Source organism: Myxine glutinosa, chromosome 1, assembly GCF_964187855.1.
Source record: "Myxine glutinosa chromosome 1, kmMyxGlut1.1, whole genome shotgun sequence".
NCBI classification, from domain to species: domain Eukaryota; kingdom Metazoa; phylum Chordata; class Myxini; order Myxiniformes; family Myxinidae; genus Myxine; species Myxine glutinosa.
This window is the reverse complement of record NC_136261.1, coordinates 239,181,455-239,207,936: the sequence shown is the minus strand read 5'-3', so window position 1 is coordinate 239,207,936 and position 26,482 is coordinate 239,181,455. Positions and strand designations below refer to the sequence as shown.

Genomic DNA, 26,482 nt, shown 5'->3' with positions numbered 1-26,482 from the left:
TAGCCTCGCAATAGTAGTTATGTCTTCGTATTTGTGAGCTTAGGTCCCTTCCAGTGTTAGTTCTGCATTGAATGGGAGCCAGGAAAATAGGCCCTACTGCCACCGATCATCCTACGTCCGTAGCCTCAATCCCTTTTGCGTTAACGTTGGTTCATATTGGGCGAGTTAACACGAGGCAGGCAGAGGAGGATCGGGGCCGAGTCGAGGCGGAGCGGCAGAAGCAATGACGGTAAGCACGAGCCGCCAATCAGAGCTCAAGGGTGGTGGCGTCAGAGGGCGTGGTGAGAAGGGTGGGGTGAGTTCCAGAAGGTTCGGAGGGCGTAGCTATGAGAATCGCTGCGCAAAAGCCCTTGAGAGGACTCGCAGAGGAACACCGGATAAGTGCGAGAGGACTTACACCAGAGGACTTGACTTGCTGCGAGAGAGAGAGATAAAAGGACTAGCGCATGGACCACTAATAACAGAGGACTTACAGAGGGAACTTGCTGTGAGAGGACTTGCATCGGAGGGCTAAGAGTACTCGCAGAGGAACGCCGGATAAGCGCGAGAGAACTGCTCCCTGATGAACTTGACCATTGCACGAGAACGCGTGTGCTAACCAGCTCGGAGGGTATTGAAGAAGAGGAGTTGGTCGCTACATATACGCGGGCGCAGCCAGACGCGCCGATAACGAATATAGCGCATTTCAGCCACGCGAATGAACGAGGCTGAGTGACCGCCAGCCGCGCTAAAGTTCGCCCTCTACCGTTTCGCCCCAACATCTGCTTCGTTCGAGAGACGCGCTACGAGTCCCTGCCTTCGCCTGCCACCATCTTCGCGGGCCATGCCGGGGACTGTGGAGAGCCGGACGGGAACCATCTCTGGACGCGTTGGGGAACACCTGCCCATCTGCAATACCCTGTGTGAGTGTGAGACGGGCCCGTTGTCCCAGGGGTAAGTTAAGACTGTTTAAGGATTGCTCTGTGTCTCTTCGTCCTTGAACTGTATATACGTGTGGGAATAATTAAACCCTTGTTCTTTCTTTCTGATTCGATCGTTCCTGTGGTTTCCTCAATTGACTAAGCATGGCACGAATACGATCGCTCCAATCGGGTTCCACTGAGTAAGACTGCACGGACCATGTGTACGCAATCTGCTCGGCGTACTAACATCACACGTGGTTCGTGCGAGGCTTGTTTCCTCGCTCCCACGGCAGTGCGGGTACTTAGGTATGAGCGAAAAGTAGTCCTGAAACCCTATGCCACGTGTGTCCGGGAGGGACGTAATAAGTCTCGGTTCCGCCAGGCCCAATAAAGACAAGGGGATTAATCCCCCCTTGATAAGGGGAAGAAGGCCGGCCTAGAGAACCGCAATAATTGGTGTCAGGAGTGTGGAATTGGACCCGGAGTGCGCTTCACGCACTTGAAATTGCGAGTGGATGAAATTTAGTTTTAAAATCCAAAATTAAATTCGTGCCATGGCTAGCCAAAGCGATCGAATGCCTGCGGAGGTAGAAAAAGAGAAACTGATGACCCAAGACCAGGAGAGACAGTTGGTAGTGGAGGCTGAAAAGGGTGCGGCAGGTGGCAAAGGAAAGGGCGGCGCCTCGCATGTGGCAGCGAGGGCCGGGCCCACTGCGCAATTGTGGGTTATGGACATGCAATTATTCATGATGCAATTCATGGCGATGCTGAAAGAAGAGGGGGACAAAACAAGAAGGGCAATGAAAGAATGGGGTAAAGACATGAACGAAACGTTTGATCAAATGAATAGGGATATAAAAAAAGCAGGGGAGGACTTTGGGCGCAAGCCAAGCGAGGAGGTCGTGGTGGTACGTGACGAGGTAACGCGATGTGAGGAACACGTGGAGAGCGGGGTAGAGCAGAGCGCGGCTAAATTGACCGAGGGAATAGAAATCGCGACTCGTTGTGTGGAAAAGCCGACGGCCGTCGAATTGGGAAAACATTTTTTATATGCGCTGGCGGTCATCGAGGAAAAAGAAATTTACTAGAAATTGGGGCCGAAGAGATGGCAGAGTTAGAGATTAAATCGAGGGAAGTGATGGAATATGTGCAAAGTTCGCGTTCGCATCATGATGCCGTGCTTGCTAACCCCAATGAAAGTTTGCAGGTGGTGCTGCCGGAGAAGAAGGTCCCAAAGGTGAGCAGGAATGTGTATGGCGGGAAAATATTTTTGGCGCGCTTGGGATCGAGACGGAACACGGGCGCTCATGGAAGGTCCGTGGTGCGATGTGTGAGAGAGAATGGCGCGTGTTTGAGAAAGAAGTGTGCACAGGAGAGTGCAGTAACGGAATACATGGAGTGTATGGGGGTGCCGCGGTGTACGAGAGTGGAACGGGTCGCGTGTGGTGAGAACGTGGCTCGAGCATCGACGCAGACTGGGGTAGTGTCTAGCACGATGTATAGCCGACGCGAGCCCTCGGTGCGTGATGTGCTTTGTGTGCGGTGGGGATCGGTGCCGCGGCGGTCTCACAAGGACCGGCGTGCACGGTTCGCGCCGGGCCCCGCCCTGTATGGTTGGTGCCGCACCGTGGCGGCGATCGGCACGGTTCGAGGGGAGGTCGGAGGGATTGGAGCCACGCCCCCTGGCGGCTGCGGTGCTCCGACCGTGGGCGGTTGGGCCATCGTGCGTGGGACCACAAGGCTTCGCGCAGAGATGGCGCTTTGAACCTTGGCCCAACCAAGCCTCCTCCCCTGAATAGAAAATGCCGGACGGACCCCAACCTACAGTCAACCCACCACCCGCATGAATCGCTCGGCTTTTCGAAGCCGAGCAATAGCGATGTATTTCCTCACGGAGAGGCTTAAGTATAGTGGACGGATAGCAATGGTGTTGGCGAATGGTACCCGGCATGGAGGGATGGTAGCTTTACCATTCCTCACCGGGGCTCATGAGCATTAGATTAGGGGGATGGCTGTGACATACGCATGGAGGGACCAGCGATGGTTACCTCCATGGGGCACGGAAGCTAGCCGAGGGCGGGCTAGGATAATTGTTTGGGATCTAGATGACTTTAGAAGACAAGATTTAAGTAGCGTCATTTGTACAGGTAGAGGGGACGTAGAGAGATTAGGTGGTTGATAATGACGAGGGTGTGCTTAGTTTAATGGGAAGACGGGGAAGCACGAGTTTTAGGGGAAGTAGTCAGCTAGATGATGCTGTGTGTGTGAGGATGGTATTGAGCAAATGAGGAATTGGTTGAGGATAACGAGGAATTGTATTGAGATAAATGGAATTGTGTTTGGAGTGTATGGACAGAAGTGTGTGAGCACGAGAGGTGTGCCAGAGATTTGGTGTGTGAGAAATATGGTGCGGAATGCTTGGTGCTGAATAAAAGGTGTGGAGTGCATGGGGCGAAGGAGTGAATGGGGGGAGATGGACCCCTTCACGAATACCTGGGGTGGGTAGTTTAAAGCCAGGTAGAGGGCTTAGATAAATTGTTTGGATATTGACACCTGTGGTGTGGGAAGTGGCAAGAAGTGCTTTGGTTGGGTGCATGAGTCTATGAAATGGCTGGGCGTGTGGGCTTTGTTGGTGCGTTTGGTTATTGGAGCACTCCGCCACTGGTAGTTTGTCGGCCAGGTGAGTCCACAGGTAGGCTCTGGTAGCCAGTTAGGGTTGTGAGTAGTTGTTCAATGGGGCACGAGGATCCAAGAGAAGGACCCGGGTAGCCCAATGCCAGAGAGGGCATCAGAGGGGTAGAGTGCCAGGAGGGGTCTTCCCTGGTTTAGGTAGTCGCAGGAGCAGGTAAGCTCGGGTGGCGACTTCAGTGGCGGAGGTGCGCAGGTAGGTAGACCTGCTAGTGGAGCCACCTGACCCAGCCCCGAAATTGTGCAAAGGCACAGGAGGAAAAATTGGGGAGTGAGGCCCAAATTCAGGGGCACCGCAGGGTGGTCAATGGGAATCCGGTTTTTATAACCACATAGTTTAAAGCGGCCGATTGGCAGGGTATGACCCTGGGTAGTTTAACTGAGTTAATGTCATTAGTTTAGTTAGGATTTGAGAAATCCTTTCGCGTCATCCACATCCATTCACCAAGGAAAACGGAGCTCCACACCAGGGCTTTGAAACTGTTTGAGTGAGTAAGACGCATCACGATGTAGAGTGACATTGTGTTGGTTCCATCTCTTCCTTCCTGGGAGGGATTGGAAGACGAATTTGGTTTAGAGGGGGATATGGGAGACAGAACGTAGTGATGAATTGGTAAATATAAGGAAGGGCTAGGGTACTGTAGTGTAAGCCGACGTTGGAGGGTACGGACGGTTAGGGATGAGTCTGCTCTGCTCGCTCCTCCGTGCCCCTCGCGTTGCATTACCTTGTATTGATGTGTACCTTTGCGCCCTTTCTGCTTTGCTGACCATGCTTTGTCTCTCCCCCCCACCCCTGGACCCGCATTGGAGGAGGAGTTGTGCAGCAACATCGAACTGTGCAGCACCCCTGCTGCACCTTGGTGCACCTGTGCAGCACCCATGCTACCCTTTGCTACACCTGTGCAGCTGAACTGCGCGGCACTTTGCTGCCGTATTCTTTATTATAACTTTGCTTCATGTGTGCAGCACTTGCTGCCACAGACACTTTGCTGCACATTACCACATTACACATTATGGACCACAGGTTTTGTGGCCTTACACTTTGCTGTGCATCACTTTGCTGCAAACTTACCTTGCATCATCGGACCACTTGTTTTGAGTGGCATCAATGTCACGCAGTTGGACCACATAGGGTTGGCCCTGCTGGCAAATAAAACGAACACGTGTTTTTGTACATTTTTATTATTGGTGTGTGAGGAAAGAAGAACTGTAAGTTTTATTGCACACAGAAGATGCAGGAAGACAGAAGATGCCAGACCAGCAGCAAATGTGAAATGTGAACTTTTGATGACTGTGCATTTGTGCATTTCTGTGCTTTTCTCCCCTCCAATCTTATTTCCAAAAAGGACAGGTCCTGGGTCATAGAAATGTAAATAAGGTTAGTTTTTGTGATTGTATATAAAATGCTGCCCACCGGCTCTATGTTTAGTTTGAAAATAATTCCGCAATTCGGATAATTGTGGGTGTGATTCTGTAGTTAGCTACTCAACACAATAGTTGGGACATATTTAGTGTTTTAAAACTGTCGCACACATGGGTTAGAATAAATGTTAGGGGGACCACATCTAAGTGTCACACATAATTAAAAGTTAGTCCCAAGTCTTTCTCAAAACCGGTCGTTCCAGTTTTTGTAGGTTTGACTCGGGGACGAGTCTGACGAGGGAGGGGGGCAGTGTTGCGGTTTTGAGTCTGTCAAGTGAGTTTAATAAAGGTTAACGTCTATCCCCTATAGTTAGTCACACAAGCAACATGTAGCCTCGCAATAGTATAGTTATGTCTTCGTATTTGTGAGCTTAGTTCCCTTCCAGTGTTAGTTCTGCGTTGAATAGGAGCCAGGAAAATAGGCCGTACTGCCACCGATCATCCTATGTCTGTAGCCTCAATCCCTTTTGCGTTAACGTTGGTTCATATTGGGCGAGATAACATGAGGCAGGCAGAGGAGGATCAGGGCGGAGTCGAGGCGGAGCGGCAGAAGCAATGATGGTAAGCACGAGCCGCCAATCAGAGCTCAAGGGTGGTGGCGGCGGCGTGGCATCAGAGGACGTGGTGAGAAGAGTCGGTTGAGTTCCAGAAGGTTCGGGGGGCGTAGCTATAAGAACCGCTGTGCAAAAGCCCTCGAGAGGACTCGCAGAGGAACACCGGATAAGCGCGAGAGGACTTACACCAAAGGACTTGACTTGCTGCGAGAGAGAGAGATAAAAGGACTAGCGCATGGAACATTGATAACAGAGGACTTACAGAGGGAACTTGCCGTGAGAGGACTTGCATCGGAGGGCTAAGAGGACTCGCAGAGGAACGCCAGATAAGCGCGAGAGAACTGCTGCCTGATGAACTTGACCATTGCACGAGAACGCGCACGCTAACCAGCTCGGAGGGTATTGAAGAAGAGGAGTTGGTTGCTACATATACGCGGGCGCAGCCAGACGCGCCGATAACGAATATAGTGCATTTCAGCCACGCGAATGAATGAGGCTGAGTAACCGCCAGCCACGCTAAAGTCCGCCCTCTACCGTTTCGCCTCAACATCTGCTTTGTTCGAGAGATGCGCTACGAGTCCCTGCCTTCGCCTGCCACAATCTTCGTGGGACGGGCCGGGGACCGTGGAGAGCTGGACAGGAACCATCTCTGGACGTGTTGGGGAACACCTGCCCATCTGCAATACCCTGTGTGAGTGTGAGACGGGCCCGTTGTCCCAGGGATAAGTTAAGACTGTTTAAGGATTGCTCTGTGTCTCTTCGTCCTTGAACTGTATATACGTGTGGGAATAATTAAACCCTTGTTCTTTCTTTCTGATTCGATCGTTCCTGTGGTTTCTTCAATTGACTAAGCATGGCACGAATAAGATCACTCCAATCGGGTTCCACTGAGTAAGACTGCGCGGACCATGTGTATGCAATCCGCTCGGCGTACTAACATCACATGTGGTTCGTGCGAGGCTTGTTTCCTCGCTCCCAGGGCAGCGCCGGTACTTAGGTACGAGCGAAAAGTTGTCCCGAAATCCTACGCCGCGTGTTTCCGGGAGGGACGTAATAAGTCTCGGTTCCGCCAGGCCCAGTAAAGACAAGGGGATTAATCCCCCCTTGATAAGGGGAAGAAGGCCGGCTTAGTGAACCACAACTATATATATATATATATATATATATATATATATATATATATATATATATATATATATATATATATATATATACATACATACATACATACATACATACATACATACATACATATATAATATATATATATATATATATGTAGGGAGCTGTTATGCCCCTCCCCCTTTGTATTTCTTGCTGCTTTACCAATTACCAAGTATAACCAATTATATGTTTTGTTTTGACTGATTGCTGTACTCTTTTATAATACTTAGTCCTTCCTTGTGCATTGAGGATGTGTAATACCCTAATAAGGAGTCCTGTGCTTGTGAGCTCTTGCCCTGGGATGGCATAATCTCTTAGTTCCCCTCTTTGGCCTTGGTTGCAGCTGCTATCTCTCTGCCTCCCATATGACTTTGCCAATATCCTGTGGGCTGACACATTTATGAGTGCCCACTCCCTTTGTACTTTCCCAACCAAGGTCTCTATACAGAAAGTTGTAAACATGTTGCCACATATTGCTGACCATCTCCTTATCTGAGCTAACCTATGAGTGGCCTTGGATGAACTTCCTTTAACTAACTGAACAACAGGATGGGACTAATGGTGGGAGGACCAATGAGCCCATTCTGTCTCTGTATCTTGTGAGCTAAAACCACACCCTATATTCTTTATATATAGCAAGTTTAAATCGAATTATTTTCAGAGCATCTTGTTGTAGTGTTGGTCATTTTGTGTGAGCCTCCTGCGACATTCTGCTTCTCCGCAAGCTTGTGTAACGAGTTCTAATAAATATATCCGTTGCTCCTTTCTCTGAGTCTTCTGAGTCCCAAGTTCTAAATTCAGTTCCGACAAGTGGTGGCAGCGGTGTCGATCAGTCTGTGCAGTCCGGGACGCAGTCCCAGGCAAGTGAGTGGTGAGACCAGCTGGCAATTGATCCGGGTCAGGTGAGCTGTGGGTTTCTTTTGTTTTTCCTTTTTAGCCTGGGGGTCAGCCCAAATTGTAACCCACTCTCTTGCTCGGATGCCGTTTGTTCCGTTCCCTGCTCGAACCTGATCCACGAACCTAAATTTAAATACGGACCGCTTGGGTCCCGGAGCAACTGACTGTTTATGGACTCGTTAGGGTAACGTTACGTAAGGGGAAGTGCCCCACGTTGGGCGCCTGAGGGTAAGGAGTAATAGATCTCTGGGTTGTGAGGGTAAGGATAAGGGCGGCGTCCCGATCCGAGGCCTACCTGGGAGACGTCGGAATTATAAGTAAGGTTAGAAGTATTACACGGGCGTAGGACGCCAGGAGAGTACAGTAAGGGTAGGTTAGAAGGCCGTACCACGCGAGGCGGGCGAACCTCACGGGTACAAGACTACGAGTCTCTCAAGAGTTAGGTAGAAGGCCGTACCACGCGAGGCGGGCGAACCTCACGGGTACAAGGCTACGAGTCTCTCAAGAGTTAGGTAGAAGGCCATACCACGTGAGGCGGGCGAACCTCGCGGGTACAAGGCTACGTCGGTAAACTAAATTTTCCTAGGATGGGGAACAGGATGGGTAATAAGACTGTAAAGGCAGGTGAACCGCTTAGAAATACCCCAGCATTTTTCATGTTTCGGAGGTATGGCTATGATGCTGCGAGACCAGGGAAGTCATGGGTTGCGCTGACTAAGGATCTAGGTGAACCGTGGCCCGAAGAAGGGTCTTTTGCGCTGGAAAAATTGGACGTGTTGTATGAGGCATTAGAAAAGTTAGAACAGGACACGAAACACTTCCCACCTGACTATTGGAAAGTCTTTGGTTGGTGGAAGGAAGAAGCGATGAAGTGACAGGCAAGATCGAAACAGGCCAGCCTGGCCGGTGAGGTATTAAAACTCAAGGGCCTGAGGAAACAGGCGAATAAAATGCAGGATGAAGCGGTTAAGGAAATAGAGAGGCAGGCTAACGAGTGACTGATGCCGCTCGTTGAAAGTCAAGTCCCCGTGGGAGGGTCAGGCAGATACCAAACCCCTACCCTCCCAGCCCTGAGCTCTGTCCCGGGGTTCCAGGCAACACCACCCTCCCTGCCCCACCCTTTTCACCCCAACTCATCCTTTCCACCCCGGTCTAAGAATCCCCTTTCTTTTGAATGATTGAGACATAAGGCGTTGTACACGACCCACTCAGGTCGTTGTGCTGTGAATTTTTGCGACTGTTCACACTGCTGAATGTGCGCAGTGGTTTGAAATGCGAGCTGGTTTGTCAGTCACGTGGTATGGAGAATGTATAGGGAAACGCATGATTTAAAATGCGTTGCCTAGGTTGGCAGGGGAGTGGCTGTTGGAGGTGCATGGTTGGAGTCGATCCGGTGTTCGCGCGATGTCTGAGAGACTCATTGGTATATGAATGAATGAATAAATGTATATATGGATGTCTGTCATTGAAGTATGTATTTGTGTCCATTGTGTGTGTGTGTCATTGACGTATGAAAGGGTTTCTTGTATTGCTTGCAGAATTATGCAATGTCGATTGGTATTGGCTACTTGTGCTGTATGTATGGATGTGTGAGGTGTATTAGGCATGAATGACGTGGGAAAATAGTAAAGAAAATCTTGCTGAAATTGAACTATTGTGAGTTTTAAAAGGTTGCATAGAAAGCTTAGAAATAGTTAAGGGGGCGTAGAAGCACTTACTCGGATATTTTCTCCAACCTGACGGTGTTGGAGAGTAGGTTGGAGGTTTTTGTAAGCTAAAAATAGAATATTTCTCCTGTGGCCTGTGATCCGACTGACAAGGTCCCAATGTATGATGTCATGTAGGAAAGACGTGTCTGCCTGTTTGTCTGATCGTAAGTCTGTGGTGCGATTCCACGGAGGGCCAAGGTTTAATCCAGTAAATGGGAGTTTTATGTTGTGGCAAGTGTGCGAGGGGGCACATCGGAGCACGTGAGTGGGGGTATTTGCGGGAGTGCACACCCATGGTGAGTGTTACAGGGAAAGACATATGGGAACTTTTTATTTTCAATAAACAGACTAGGTTATTTTCTTGTTTATTTGTTTATTTACGAAAAATAAATAAATAACAGGGGGAGGTAGGTTAATGGTGGTTTGTTGGCGGTAAAATTGGTTGAAAGTCGAGTTGAAACGATTTATATTGGGATATTGGGATTCATAATAGCTATTGGGCAGGTGGGATTGAATTTAACATTGGCTATTGGATAAATATTGAAATCCATGCCGGGAATGTCGATTTTAACGTCCATCCGAAGGATGTAGCACATTGTGAAGCTGCACATTGCTTGACAGGACATGGGAGCCAATGAGCTGTGTAATGAGAAGGATTAAAATTATGTCATGGTGTGAAATGCTGTAGAGGTGTGAAATACACACCTTTGGCCTGGAGGGGAGTTCTTTTGGTAACTTACTTCCATGATTTACGTTCCATTGGAAGGGGAATAGGAAAATATGGGAATAATATGGAACAAATTGACAAGACAAATTGGGGTTACAAACTCACCATGGAAGGAGAATGGAGGTTATAGTTTCATTGTTGTGTCTGTCTGGCTGTCTAGCAGGCCATGGAGTTATATTTCTGAAACATGGATTTCGACAGTAAAGACAGGTGTGTACCCTGAGAAAATTGTGGGTTGTGGAGTGGGCGCTTTTGATGGGCAATGGGGGACAGATGTTGGGTGCAACAAAGGTAAATAGATTGGATTTTGGCAAGGTTGAGTGAGATATGTGGTTGGATGGGGTGTGAAGGCGAGTTATGACAGCTCCAGGGAGCAGTCCTGGTGTTCCACAGAAGGAGAGCGAACAAGGAAAGTGGCTGGGCTGTTGATAAAACCGCTGGGTTTTACGTCGATTTAAGTTGTTGTGGATTTATGTTCAATTTTAATTTTAATTCCTATAGTCTAGTGCATATGGGACGGGGAAAATGGGAGATGACGTCAGTGTGCTCCGAGTTGAAGTTGAGGTTGATGTTGTTGTGTAAATATGTGTTGTAGATGGAGCGAGTATCAATGTCGGAGTGTAAGTGTCGCTTCCAGTGGCCATGGGTGGCTGTGGGGCTGAGTGGTGGCATGATGCCTGTGGTGGGGCACGTTGGTGGATTGTAGTGATGGGGGAGCGCAATAATATAGGGGGCGACTGCAAAGCGCAAGTTTCAGAAGGGAGTAGTTAGATCAAATGATGCTGTGTGTGTGTGTAGAAGAGTATTGTCTAGTGAGCAGAGTATTGTGAGTGTGGGTGACTGCATTGTATTGAATGAAGAAGCCTGGAGTCAGTGTGTGGGCACAGGTGTGCAAACCCAGGTGTATGGAGAATGGTTGTGTGAAATAACTTGTATGGAATGGATGGCTCGCTCGCTGACAGCTACAATCCATGTGGATTGTGACCGACGCTAACATTTCTATGAATGTATAAATGGAAAATAGTTATTTAAATAGATATTGTGTCATGACACAAAGGGTTGAACGTGCGATTCCAGGAATGAGCAAGTATTGTTGATATAAGCTGACGTTTCAAGTGACGATTTGAAATGTTGGAAGCTTAGATCAATCTTAAAGATACAAGCTTTTCATCTGTGAGCTGCAAGTCGACCATTTGTTTAATTTTAGATACTATACCTAATATTTACATGTAAATGCATGACTGGTCTGGATTTGGACTGCCCTGTGAGTTTTTGGGAAAACGGTATGTGCAGCTGGATTAAGTTTGAGTGGTTGTTACATATACTCTGGGTATATGTTGTGGCTTGATGGATGAATTGGACTTGCTGTGAACAGTGTAGATGCAAGAAGAGATAGACAGGGACACAATGAGCTGCTAAGTGAGCCATTGAGGTGGATTGGATGTTTTGTTGTTGTTGTTTTGGGAGTTTGGTTGTTGCATTGCCAAGGGTTTCTGTGTAGTGTGATATCTGTTGAAAGTGGATCACCTGTCATCTTGTGTGGCGTGAGCAGGGATGTATGTAACTGCCTGGGTTCAGGAAAGCAACTTCAGTTGCAATTTGGTTTAAATTAAAGGTTAACGTTAGCTGGAAATTGGACAAAGTCAAAAGTTTGACCAAAACCAAAAGTGGTGGTTGGACCAAAAGTCCAAAGTGGAAATTGTCAAAAGTGCTTTAAAAAGCTACGTCCAATTTCATTTTGCCATTTTTAGAAGAAAATTCACTGCATTTAAAATGCGTTTCCTTTAATCTAATAAACAGGCTTGGTCGGGCCAGCAGACATTTCAGCCAAAGTCTTATCTGGTTCACTCCCACACCAGGCCCGACTCGTGCTGCGACCTTGGGTTGAACTGTCGGTTTAATTTGCACAGGGAATGAAATAAGGGGATTGTAATGGGAGAAGGTGAACATTTGTGGATCTGGGGACAAGCTGGTTTGAATGTGTACCTGGGGTTTTCTGTGTGTCACAGTGTCTGTGTCTGTCTGTCTGTCACACTGGACTCTTGGATGGGTTTTCATGAGACGAATTTCAGACAAAACCCTCTTTGTTATTTCAGAATTGATCTGCACCCCACCTCACTGTGAAATGGACAGGTTGTGTGTGTGTCTCAGAGGTTTATGGACAACGTGGAGTGGCTGGTGCGAAGGGAGTGGTTGGGAAAGATGGACCCCCTTCACGAATACCCGTGGATAGTAGTTTAAAATAGGTAGAGGGTACAGGTAAATTGTGGTGGATATGGGCTGTGGTGCGCGTGGTAGAATTGGAAGGGCTACTCCAAAGCATTTTGCTTCCCCGCGCTATTGCGGTGATCAAATGTCGCGGCCATCAAAGGGCGGACGCTGACGTTGCTCGGGGCAACGCAAGGGCGGACGAGGCGGCAGGAAAGGCCACCAACCAAAGGATAGGACGCAACATGCCGATGGTAACACCGGCACAGGGGGCCCTCTGCTTAGAGGAAAAGGGCCAAGTACTGATGGGCAGGTCCGTGTGTAAGAATACCCTCCCTGCGGACCCTGGGGAAAGGAAACACAGGCAGCTAGTGAATATTACAAGCTCGCTATTACATAACCTCACACACCTCCGGTTGGCATGGAGAGGGGAAAAACGGGACAAACACCATCCCAGGCCTTCTCACTTGCATGACCACTCATTTAGTGGCTCCGCACGGGACCATGTTTGTATGCGGGAATAAAGCTTACCCGTATTTACCTGATAATTGGGGAGGAATTTGCTATTTAGGATCAGTTTTCCCAGAGATGGAAATGCGACAACACTTGCATAATACCACTGCACTCATAAGGACACAACGTAGCACCTATTGGCACGACGACGACACCACCACCTTACACGGCGCTGATTGGGAGAAGGCCGTTGGTTTCTTCTTCCCATGGGCTGGGACGGTCATGAGCAGTTACCGCATTGACAAAATTGCGTTAATTTTAGAACAGGTGGCCAACGACACCGCTACAGCACATGACGAAATGTTGGACACGGTTGTCCACCTGCGTACAATGGTTATGCAAAATAGGGTTGCGTTAGATATGCTACTGGCAGAACGAGGAGGGGTATGTGGGATAATTAAGGGTAAATGTTGTACTTTTATTCCTGATCCTTCACAGGGGGTCAGTGCTGCTATTATAAGGTTAAGAGAAAGTGCTCATATATTGACAAAGGATCGAATGGATCGAGAAGCCTCCCACCAGTGGCTTACTGACTGGTTTAAAGGATGGACAGGTACGATAGTAAAGTGGATATTGACCGCCTTGGCAATAGTCCTTGGAATCGTGGTTTGTTGTGTACTAATCAAGGCTTTAGTCCTTGCGTGTGTGAGAAAGTTTACCACAGGATGGACACTGAAGACGACACCAGAAAAGGCCATGGTGATGACCGACAAGCTGACCGGGGGTCCAGATGACACTCCGGCCGTCGACGTGACTGCAGACCGCGGATCCTGGAACGACGACCCGAACGAGTCACTGGGCCGCGACAATGAGATCTCCACTTCCGAAGATTGTTCTTCCATTGTTGATATTACCGATAATGATTTTGATTACACAGTTGCGGACCTCAGAGCATTTCAGGCTGCCAGGAGGCCGATTACTCTGGACCCCAACATGTCGCATGCAGACGCCAACGAGTTCCTAAGGGATTCCTCGCATTTTTTCTCTATGTGTAAGGCTATGACTGTTGCTGGCCGCCGACGCCGCAGGCATACGCCACCTGAGAATAATGTTACTGATGATGTTACCAATGATGATGTGGGCCACTTGCACGGGTCCCCGACTGATGTTTATGTCTCAATGCAGGCCTTGCCTCTTTATGTTTCACGAGCTCACCTTTATGTCTCACAAGCTCACAGTGAGTCAAACGTCACTGACCCAGTCCGGGATTTGGACCCAACTGCAAACCCAAGCCCGGATGGAGAGGAACTCAATCGTGGAGATACTCTGAGTTCCGAATCTGATTGTTTTACGGATTCGTCCATGGATAACAGCGGTGGAAGCAGCATCGCCTCGGACGATCTCGACTTTGACCCAAAGGAAGTTGCTCTCCCTCCTTTGGACCGTTATGCTTTGTTTTATGGCCATAGGTTTAAGCCACCTGATACTGATGATGTTGTGTCTTCCCCAGATCACCAGCATGTAAGAGACCTCATGAACATGAATATCGATTGAGCGCTGAAGATCTCCAAGGATTTCACCTGGGGAAGCCTGGGCGAGCTCCAGTCGGGGAGGAGTCCTGGCCGCACCTCTGTGGGCCAAGGGTGGGTCGGGAGATCTTCCTGGGTGTGGACCCCGGCGGAACCAGAGGTCTTCGTTGTGGATTTGACGCGCTATTCGATCTTCATGCTTCTACGGTCTCACCTCATACATCCATCTACACCTGACCTACATCATACACCCACATACACCCACATACACCCACATACCCGCGGATCATCCTGCTGAGTGCTATGTGTGGTACTTGGGTACGGGACATGCTCACTGGGCTGCATCCGCGTGGTATGTTTAGTGAACCTTTTACACTGTCTATCTCGCCTCTCTTGGAGGATTTTTTATGCCATTTGATCACCCTGCTTTTACGGACTTACATTGCATACTCACATACAGACGCGAATCATCCTGCTGAGTGCTATGTGTGGTACTTTGGGTACGGGACATGCTCACTGGGCTGCCTTCGCGTGATATGTTGAATGACTTTTCTGATTTGTTTGTTTCTGCTTTGTTTTGAAATAAAGGCCTTTGATTGGCTCGTAGATAACGTTGTATCTTAGATCCAAAAGGGCGGTATGTAGGGAGCTGTTATGCCCCTCCCCCTTTGTATTTCTTGCTGCTTTACCAATTACCAAGTATAACCAATTATATGTTTTGTTTTGACTGATTGCTGTACTCTTTTATAATACTTAGTCCTTTCTTGTGCATTGAGGATGTGTAATACCCTAATAAGGAGTCCTGTATACATATATACATATATATATATATATCTGTATACATATATACATATATACATATATATATATATACATATATATATATATATATATATATATATATGTATATATATACACACACACACAGTGGCGTATTGATTGTTTTTAGCGCTCGGGGCAAAGGTCAAAAATTTCGCAAAATGCGGACACTGACATAGTCAGAAATTCCTTGTGGGCCATATGAAAGAGCTCTAGGGTTACCCAGCGGGTTCAGCAGCAGAGCCCTGGAACCTGTTCAAAATGAGAATAGATTTAGATATGAGCTACTGAGATGTGTAGTTGTATTAACTACAAAGAATCCGGAAGAATTCCTGTGTTTCTAAACACGTGCGATGTTAAGGTGTATATAGCAGTTTAATGGGTCCTTCCATGATATGCAGGCAGCAGAGGAAGGCAAGGAATGGCATGGTATTCCTATTACAAAATATATAACAAAAACAATGGTAACATTGTAACAAAGCATTTATTAATACTAATAATATTAACAACAATAATTTATAATTGTACTATTTGTAAATAATATAACGAACGTATAATCCCTGCCCTGGTCCAAGCAAACCTGGGCTTGGTAAAAGGTAAACTAATGCTGAAGCAGTAGAGCAGGCAGGTATGCTACAATGCCGTTAACAAAAACTACATCAAACATGCATGCAGCAAGGTGTGGTATTTATATGCAGCAAGGTGTGGTATTTATATGCAGCAAGGTGTGGTATTTATATGCAGCAAGGTGTGGTATTTATATGCAGCTAGGTGTGGTATTTATATGCAGCAAGGTATGGTATTTATATATAGCAAGGTGTGGTATCTATATACAGCAAGGTGTGGTATGTATATGCAGCAAGGTGTGGTATTTATATGCAGCACGGAGTGGTATTTATATGCAGCACGGTGTGGTATTTATATGCAGCAAGGTGTGGTATGTATATGCAGCAAGGTGTGGTATTTATATGCAACACGGTGTGGTATTTATATGCAGCACGGTGTGGTATTTATATGCAGCAAGGTGTGGTATCTATATGCAGCACGGTGTGGTATGTATATGCAGCAAGGTGTGGTATTTATATGCAGCAAGGTGTGGTATTTATATGCAGCACGGTGTGGTATGTATATGCAGCAAGGTGTGGTATTTATATGCATCATGGTGTGGTATTTATATGCAGCACGGTGTGGTATTTATATGCAGCACGGTGTGGTATTTATATGCAGCAAGGTGTGGTATGTATATGCAGCAAGGTGTGGTATCTATATGCAGCACGGTGTGGTATTTAAATGCAGCACGGTGTGGTATGTATATGCAGCAAGGTGTGGTATTTATATGCAGCACGGTGTGGTATTTCTATGCAGCATGGTGTGGTATTTATATGCAGCACGGTGTGGTATTTCTATGGCCTCGAGACGAGAGCTGATGAGACAGAGCAGCATAGGAAGGCAAGGAAGTAAAAGAACTCACTTGACATGTGATCCTGGCCTCGCTGATTGGGACATACACCTGAGATATCAAGATGTGATCGACGTAATTACATAACAAACGTCCAACAAACCCCTCCATCCCTTGGACCAATGGGCGACCTCCATAATCCCGAGTGCATATTAACACTCATAATACAAGATAAGAGATATATGCAGCAGGCAGCCCGATAATTACTAACACCATAACACTGATTTATTTACTGTGTGATGTTATAGAAATAGGAATTATGAAAAAAGTGAATCCGGATGGAAAGGAGTTTGTAAACATCAACATGACACATTGACATGTAGCACGGAGTTTAAACGGTAAAACGTGGTTATTAATGTTGTTTCTCGTGATCTCACAAGTTTGTTGTATTATAATTTATATACAGTACAATACAATCAAATGGAGCATGAAAACGTTTTTTTGAGGTTGTCATTTGGCGTCCCATCCACCTCGCACCTGGTGCGGTCGCACCCTCTGCCCCCCCCCCCCCCCATCACTACGCCACTGTATGTATATATTTATATATATATATATATACATATATAGTGCATTCAGAAAGCATTCAGACCCCTTCACTTTTTCACATTTTGTGATGTTGCAGCCTTTTGCTGAAATCGTTTAAATTCATTTTTTCCCTCATCAATCTACACTCAATACCCCATAATGACAAAGAGAAAACAGGATTTTAGAAAGTTTTGCAAATTTATTAAAAAGAAAAAACTGAAATATCACATTGACATAAGTATTCATACCCTTTCCTATGACACTTTAAATTTAGCTCAGGTGCCTCCCATTTCTCTTGATCATCTTTGAGATGTTTCTACACCTTGATTGGAGTCCATCTGTGGTAAATTCAATTGATTGAACATGATCTGGAAAGGCACACACCTGTCTATATAAGGTCTCACAGCTGACAATGCATATCGGAGCAAAAACAAAGCCATGAGGTCGAAGGAACTGCCTGCAGAGCTCAGAGACAGGATGGGGTCGAGGCACAGATCTGGGGAAGCCTACAAAAAATCTCTGCTGCATTGAAGGTCCCCAAGATCACAGTGGCCTCAATAATTCTTAAATGGAAGAAGTTCGGAACAACCAGGACTCTTCCTTGAGCCGGTCGCCCAGCCAAACTGAGCAATCGGGGGAGAAGGGCCTTGCTAAGAGAGGTGAACAAGAACTTGATGGTCACTCTGGCTGAGTTCCAGAGATCCTATGTGGAGATGGGAGAAACTTCCAGAAGGACAACCATCACTGCAACACTCCACCTATCTGGGCTTTATGGCAGAGTGGCCAGACGGAAGCCTCTCCTCAGTGAAAGACACATCAAAGCCAAAACGTGGTTATTTTTGGCTTTGCTATTTTGGCGTGGAGTTTGCCAAAAAGCACATAAAGGACTCTAAGACTCTGAGAAACAAGATTCTGTGGTCTGATGAAACCAAGATTGAACTGTTTGGCTTCCGTTGAGACCTTATAATTATATAGACAGGTGTGTGCTTTTCCAAATCTTGTCCAATCAATTGAATTTACCACAGGTGGACTCCAATCAAGGTGTAGAAACATCTCAAAGATGATGTGGAGAAATGGGAGGCACCTCAGATAAATTTCAAGTGTCATAGCAAAGGGTATGAATACTTATGTCAATGTGATATTTCAGTTTGTTCTTTTTAATAAATTTGCAAAACTTTCTAAAATCCTGTTTTCTCTTTGTCATTATGGGGTATCGAGTGTAGATTGATGAGGGAAAAAATGAATTTAAACGGTTTCAGCATAATGCTGCAACATAACAAAATGTGAAAAAGTGAAGGGGTCTGAATACTTCCTGAATGCACTGTATATATATATCTGTACAGTATATGTATATATATATATGTATATGTATATATATATATGTATATGTATATATATATACAGTGGTACCTCGGCTTACGAGTGCCCCAACGTACGAGTTTTTCGGGATACGAGCCGTCGCTCGGGCGGTTTGTTGCTTTGGGATACGAGCCGAGATCCGATGTACGAGCTCAAAAAATTTATTTTTTTGAATTTTCCGGTTGTGGCTTCCGGTTCCGGTCACGTGGTTATCTTGCCGTGAAAGCATCTCTGCTTGGATATAAAACACGCAATCGTCGAAATACATGAGCGAGGAATCTCCTTGCTCCAGCCGGTGACGTCATCGGCGGGGATCCCCGCCTCCAGAGTGGCTGGTCACGTGACCGCCAAAGCGTGTCGCGTGTGCGGGTATAATGAGCTACACCTGTGGATCACGTGACCACGGAAGCACGCCTCGCTTGAGAGGCATGGCTTTCGGTTTGCGTTTTGCTTTATAAGGCGCGATAAATGGGCTTTTGAGTGTTAGCGGTTCATGGCGTTGACGGTTCATGACGGTTCATGGCGTTGACGGTCAAAAACCCATTACATCAATTTTACCAGGCACTGTACAGTAAGTACAGTGGACACCAAATGCACGGTGGAAGGCTAGAAGTAGAAGATCGTCCAAGACAAGTGAGAATAAGCCATACTTTGGAGATGACGTCATTCGCTGGTCCGATAACCAAAGATGTGGTATAAAAAACCAGGTGAGCTAACAATGCAGCAATGAAGGAATTCGGCCAAGGCACCGGCACACAACGACCTACCTACATCGAAAGACTCAATGCCAATGGTGACAGAAGCCAAGACGGCCGGCTTAAACACCGCCGAAAGACCACGGTGTACCAACTTACGATGCAGAACATCTTGCACTTAATATGATGACAACAGGTGCCATCCTCTGACGTACCATTACAGGTACAGGTACAGTACACGTGAGCACAGAGCAAAAGTTCACTGAAACCGAGATTAAGAAAAAAGAAAAAACACCTCGTGGTCCGTGCTCGATATCCGAGTTTCAATCTTTTCAAACACATGATGCTCTCGGTCACGGTATCTCCTGCGAGCTGCTTCTCCTTCAACCACACAAACAACAACTTCTCCATATCTTCATGGATAGAGGTCCGGAGCTTTGAAATAATCGTAACGCCCTTGGCTGGCGTTATAGCCTTTATGGACTCCTTCTGCTTCAAAATCGTACATATCGTAGAAGGAGTACGATCGTACTGCCTCGCCAAGTCGACAACACGCACACCTCACCTGGCATGCTCTTCTCCTCTGCTTAATAAAACCAGTTTATTTCTTTACATTCTCTTGTATTATGTACAGTATATACGAGGTCGTGCTTGTTTATACATTATTTGTTATTTATAAAGTACATTTTTGTTATTTAAAAGCACCTAACAAAAAAAATTGGTGTTTTTTTTTTGAGGCTGGAACGGATTAATAGCATTTCAATGCATTTGAATGGGAAAATTTGCTTTGACTTACGAGCGATTTGGCTTACGAGCTCCGTCACGGAACGGATTAAACTCGTAAGCCGAGGTACCACTGTATATATATATATATATATATATATATATATATATATATATATATATATATATATATATATATATATATATATATATATATATATGTATATATATATATATAATCGTTAGATTAAATAAGACGCGGACGTAGCTTCAGGACGTCGATCTTTAATTGTCGACAAGCTTTAGACCAACAAAGGTCTTCTTCTGAGTCTACAAAAACAGCAGGCATGTATATCAGTCAAGTATGTATGGTGATATGTGTGTGAGATGTGTGATGTGTGTAGAAAATGCATACAGAAGGAAGAGCCACGCCAAAGTTCACTCACCAGCCCCAAGTTCAACGGAAGTGACCGTTTGCGTTACAGTTAGGGTGCACGTGCATATACAAATATAGAGATATACATACATAAACATACAAGCATATATTCATATCCCATTTATATTCATATAATATATTTATATATTTATATAAATGACATATAAAGGTAGAATGAATGAATGAATGAATGTTGAATGAATGAATGAATGGGTTACGGTTAACAATTTGATTGGGTTGATGTGGGAACATGCTTTAGTCATCAAAATTTATGCCATGAGGGACTTTTGTCCGAAGTTTGTGTATCCAAAAGGACTCACGTTTCAGAATCGTGGTGTGTGATCGATTTGTGATTGATTCAATGGCAGAGATCTGAATGTCATTTATAGAGTGATCCGGTTGATTAAAGTGTATCGTGTAAGGTAGAGATTTGCATGGCGATGATTATTCACAAGCATTTACTAGAAGGAAACAAATTCTGTAGTTCTAGCACTGGACAAAAATTCCCCATCACCTCCTATATGAACTGCAAATCTACATGGGTCATATACCTAATCACTTGCCAAAAGTGCACCAAACAATATGTTGGAAAAACTGAAAATACACTCTACACACGATTTAATAACACCCGGTCAGAAATCAATAACTTCCACACCAGTCAGGGCAAATCTCTACCTTACACGATACACTTTAATCAACCGGATCACTCTATAAATGACATTCAGATCTCTGCCATTGAATCAATCACAAATCGATCACACACCACGATTCTGAAACGTGAGTCCTTTTGGATACACAAACTTCGGACAAAAGTCCCTCATGGCATAAATTTTGATGACTAAAGCATGTTCCCACATCAACCCAATCAAATTGTTAACCGTAACCCATTCATTCATTCATTCATTCATTCATCATTCATTCATTCATTCATTCTACCTTTATATGTCATTTATATAAATATATAAATATATTATATGAATATAAATGGGATATGAATATATGCTTGTATGTTTATGTATGTATATCTCTATATGTATTTGTATATGCACGTGCACCCTAACTGTAACGCAAACGGTCACTTCCGTTGAACTTGGGGCTGGTGAGTGAACTTTGGCGTGGCTCTTCCTTCTGTATGCATTTTCTACACACATCACACATCTCACACACATATCACCATACATACTTGACTGATATACATGCCTGCTGTTTTTGTAGACTCAGAGGAAGACCTTTGTTGGTCGAAAGCTTGTCGACAATTAAAGATCGACGTCCTGAAGCTACGTCCGCGTCTTATTCAATCTATCGATTATTTATTCAATACAAATGAGACGCCCTGCTCGTACTTTGGAGTTTCTACTATTTCTTACAGTTATATATATATATATATATATATATATATATATATATATATATATATATATATATATATATATATAGTATCTGTAATCTGGTTCTCCAACCTCATGAGCGAACATCATGACGTCATCGCCATGCATGTCCGCATTGCCTGCAAAGCTCCAGAGGAACCATCTAGCAGTGCGTCATTATGGATTAGAAATTCAGATACTGTCACAAGTGCATGCAAAACTCACAGTTACCGACCTGGTTTCGCCCTTGTTGGGGCTTCATCAGGGCAACGCAGTGAGCCTTCCATACACTTGTAACTCTGTGAACCTTTCGGTTTTTATATCAGTCACTATGCAGCAGCAGCTGTATGGTACACCTTGCTGGCGGTTCTCCACTGATGATATGAAGGTCGCATAGTGACTGATATATATATATATATATGTTGTTACGGTTTTCGCCGCGACCCTCCTGCCCTTACCAAAGGGATATTAAGCCCCTTGTTCTTTTTGGGTCGTTGCAACCATGAGATTTGAATCGCCACTCCCGGGCAGACGCATGACATGGTTTTGGGACAATTCTCGCACGTACCTAAATACCTACGCCGCCATGGAGACGGGGATCAAGTCTCGCACAAACCACGTGTAATTTGAGTACGTCCAAGCGGATGGCGTACCACGTGGTCCGTGCAATTACCTTAGTATTGGAACCCAATTAGAGCGATAATTCGTACCATGCTTAGTCAATAGATGGAAAGGACTAAATGGTCGAATCAAAGAAATAACAGGTTTAATTATTATTATTTACAATGATTGGTAGAAGCAGAGACCCAGGGCAGATCTTATACAGTCTTAGCTTATTCCCCAGACACGGGCCTGTTCACACTCTCAGGGGGAATGAAAGAAGGAAATGTTCATGCGCTGAACGTGCCAGCTCCGTTGTTCAGGAACAGCTCGCCCGACGTGGCCCTCTGCCTGTCACAGCACATCCCACGATGAAGGCAGGCAGGCAGGTGGGAGGGATCCTTGCGGCACGTATCACGAATAAAGGCAGGCTGGCGAATATGCGCGTCTCTCGCCCGGCTCGGCGGTTCCTCACGGCGCGATTAATCAACGGCGTGCTTTCACTTGCGTAACTCAATAGAGGATCTGCCTCAAGCTCAACCGAGCGTTTAACTTGTTCAAGCTCCTCTCCCCTCAAAAATCTGAGGTGGGGGCTTTGCGCAAAGGGTTATATTGCCACGCCCTTAGCCCGCATCGAATGTTCCAAACCACACCTTTTGACGCTGTGCTAAGCCACTCCCTTCGAGCCCTGATTGGCGGCTGGTGCTTACCGGTCACTCCCACTGTCCCTGTTCCGCCTTCCTTCGGCTTGTCTCGACTTGTCAGGCCGGCCTCGTGGTAATTTGCGCCAAAAACCAAAGCATTGAGGCGGCATAAAGCATTGGAAGGAGACCAAACTCTCATTATTCTACTCAACGGAAAACTAACACAGGAAAAGGACTATGCTTACATTTACGATGAAATAACAACTATCGCAAGGCTACGTGTCGTAGTGTGACTAAACTATGACGGCGAAATTAACCTTTATTTGTAACAACAGAAAACCGCAACAATGTATATATATACATGTATATATACAGACTTGGCATTTAATATGGAATATTTTTTTTGGGGGGTGAACTTACTTTTCAAGATGACTTAGAACCAAAAGTTCATTGGAATTATGTTGAAATTATTCTAGATTTTGTTAATGTGACCTTTAAGAGAAACAAAAACCACATTTGACATTTCGAAACAAATAAATTGATCCTTGAAAGTGATGTAAACTGATATCGAACTCAATTCACGGACAGTACTGTGTTAAACTTCTGTGCGTTTTCCAGAATTATCTCTTTATTTTGCACATTAGCCAAATTTTTTTTAACAAAAACAAAAGCTCAATTATGACTGGGATTACGGACAGTAAAATTACAGTTCAGTACTTTGTGTAACCCCCACGAGCATTCAGGACAGCACGTACACGTCGAGGCATGCTGTTCACGAGATTTGCCAAGGTTTGGACAGGAATCGCTTGCCATGCAGTCAAAATAGCCTGCTGCAATTCACGCACAGAGGCAGGCTGCTGGTCCAAGTTGTCGATTTGACGCGTTAATTCTGCCCACAAGTTCTCTATCGGATTCATATCCAGGGACATGGCAGGCCACTCCATATGCTCTACACCACGGTCAGCAAGAAAGTGCTGGGTCATGCGAGCACGATGAGGCCGTGCATTGTCATCTTGGAAGACAAAGTTTCCTCGAAAGGTCGCATGAACAAATGGAAGCAATGTTTCTTCCAGAATGGCCTTGTGCTTGAACTGGTTCAGGTTTCCATTCAGAACAACCAGGTCAGTTTTGCCCCCTGCATGAAAAGCAGCCCAAACGGTCACCCCACCACCTCCAGTTTGGACTCTTGGCACTATACAATCTTCGTTGTAGGCTTCATGCACTTGTCTGCACACTCGGATGTGGCCATCTTGACGATAGACCAGAAATCTAGACTCGTCACTGAAGATCACGTGATTCCAGTGTCCTGGGTTCCATTGACGGTGCTCTCTGGCCCACTGCAATCGGCACTGGCGGTGTTGTCTGGTCAGACGTGGCTTTGTCAGGGGACGCCTGGCACGATAGCCTGCTTGAACCAGTCGTTGGTCGACTATCCTTCTGGATAAAGGCACATTTGTCAGTTGCTGCCACTCAGCCCTAAGCCGATTAGCTGACTTGGTACGGCCATTGCGGACTAACCGGTGCAGCTGGTGATCATCCCTCCTTGTGGTTCTGCGGGGTCGTCCTGGCCTCGGTATTGGAGTAGGGACACCCCTCTGAGCATTTCGTTTCAGGATCTTTGACACCTGACCTTGAGTGATGCCATACTGCCGAGCAATAGCACTCTGTTTCATGCCGGAATTTCGTAAAGCCACCACTAAATGACAAACAGCATTGTCGAGTTGACGGACCATCTCGTGGGGAAGCGGCAATAACTTTTGTAGACGTGCAGCCGTTGTTTTCCACTAATACAGAACGCAACAACCCTTATATACCCGATTGTGAAGCCAGGCGTCAAATGTACCTGTCCATACATTTTGTCACGCCGCCTGTGATATAATCCTGTTATTGACTTCTTGCTGCGACAGACAATCAGAGACATGGTTCTTTTAACAAAGAAATCACTGAAGCATAAAAGAAACTCACCAGATTGATATACCGAGTTCAGAAAGTAAACCCAAGTCAAGAAAAAAAAAACATTCCATATTAAATGCCAAGTCTGTATATATATATATATACATATATATATATATATATTGTCGCACGAATCCCTCCGGTTATCACCAGGGACCACGGATGGACCAAAACGGACTTACTTGAGGGGACGACCAAACACGGATTCGGCTATAAAACACGGGAAGAGAAGAAGGGAAGCGGCAGAAGCGGGAGCATGTAACTGTGGAAGGGGACCTAACTCAAACAGACACCAGAGTGGAAGGGAATAAGAAATAATAAAAGGGTTTATTGTAATAAGGATCGGGACAGGGAAACGCGACGATAAATCTAATTCCTAAATTGTGATCCCACACACCAGACTCAACAACAGGACACAGGGATGAATGAACAAAAGAAACGTCGTGTAATGGTGATGTGGTGTGCGGTCTTATCTGTCCATCATCTTGCAGTGTATCGTCCAATGGTGCTCCAAACTCTGGTGTGGATAAATCCTCCGTCCGCCTCGCACGCTTCGCTAGGCCCGAGCCAACGCCCTCGCCGTTTGCACACGAGGTCCCACCCATTCACAGCACCGAGCCTCGCTCCCGCACCACACAGATGGTGAACCAACGACCACTAGGACCTCTCAAGACCAAGAAGAAGCGCAAGAGCTTCAAGCACAGAGAGATGTCGTGCAGCGCAAGACAGCCAGAGACATGCAGCGCAAGAGGCAGAGAGTGCAAGTGCTAAAGCTCGAGCTGCTGAAATGTCGTGCAGCGCACTTTTATAACCTGGGTGGTGACGTCAGCCTTGGCGCGCCACCAACCAGTGCCTTCCACCAAACCTTCCAGCTCCTTCCCGCCAATCACACGTTCCCTGTGGCGTGGTCACACGATGTTGCTCAGCCTAGCTGGTGATGTAGCTGACGGCGGCCACCCGGCGGTGCCCGGATCTGGCTTCTTCCAAAGTCGTTGTAAGGGAAGGGAATTTAATTACTGTGTGCGCTAAAGGGCCTATCTAAGTGTTTATATGGGTATACATTGCCATCAGGGACAACGGTTTGATTACCAGGTGTGACACACAACGGCTGTTATCTTTAATCCCTACAACTACCTAGCACACGAACATCCTGGTATGTTCACAGGTATAATCCTTAACCGACAAATCGGACTAAACACACAGAACTTATTACAGGTAGATTCCTTATCGTGACAGACAAAGCATGTTACCTATTCAGATCTACCTGACTCTAGATATTGCTCTACCCCACCGACATAACAATATATATATATATTTTTTTTTTGGTGGTTTTTTTTTTGGGGGGGGGGGGGGTTAAGAGAGGAATTTGTGTGATAAATATTTTGTGGAATGCATGTCAACCAAGTGAAATAAACAGTTAACACAATGTATAATAAATACATGAAGAAATAACATATTCAAGGCATAGCAATTATCACTAAGTGCATCTACAATTTATAAGGAACAGTTTGGAGGTGATGGAGGATGATAGAGGGCATAGAGATTTGGAAGGAAAACAATCATCAAAACTGTCATCATATGGCCGACACTGGGAACACCCAAACAAGTTACAAACGTCCAAACAGCAACAAAATAAAACCAGGTTTGCA

General features: G+C 45.9%; 1 protein-coding gene across 1 annotated transcript in view; it reads right to left on the bottom strand.

Annotated features, from left to right (window-relative positions):
- The window catches only part of LOC137419376 (uncharacterized), a 116,375-nt gene that overhangs the window by 65,760 nt on the left and 24,133 nt on the right, over positions 1 to 26,482 (bottom strand). The gene's annotated exons all lie outside the window — the stretch shown is intronic.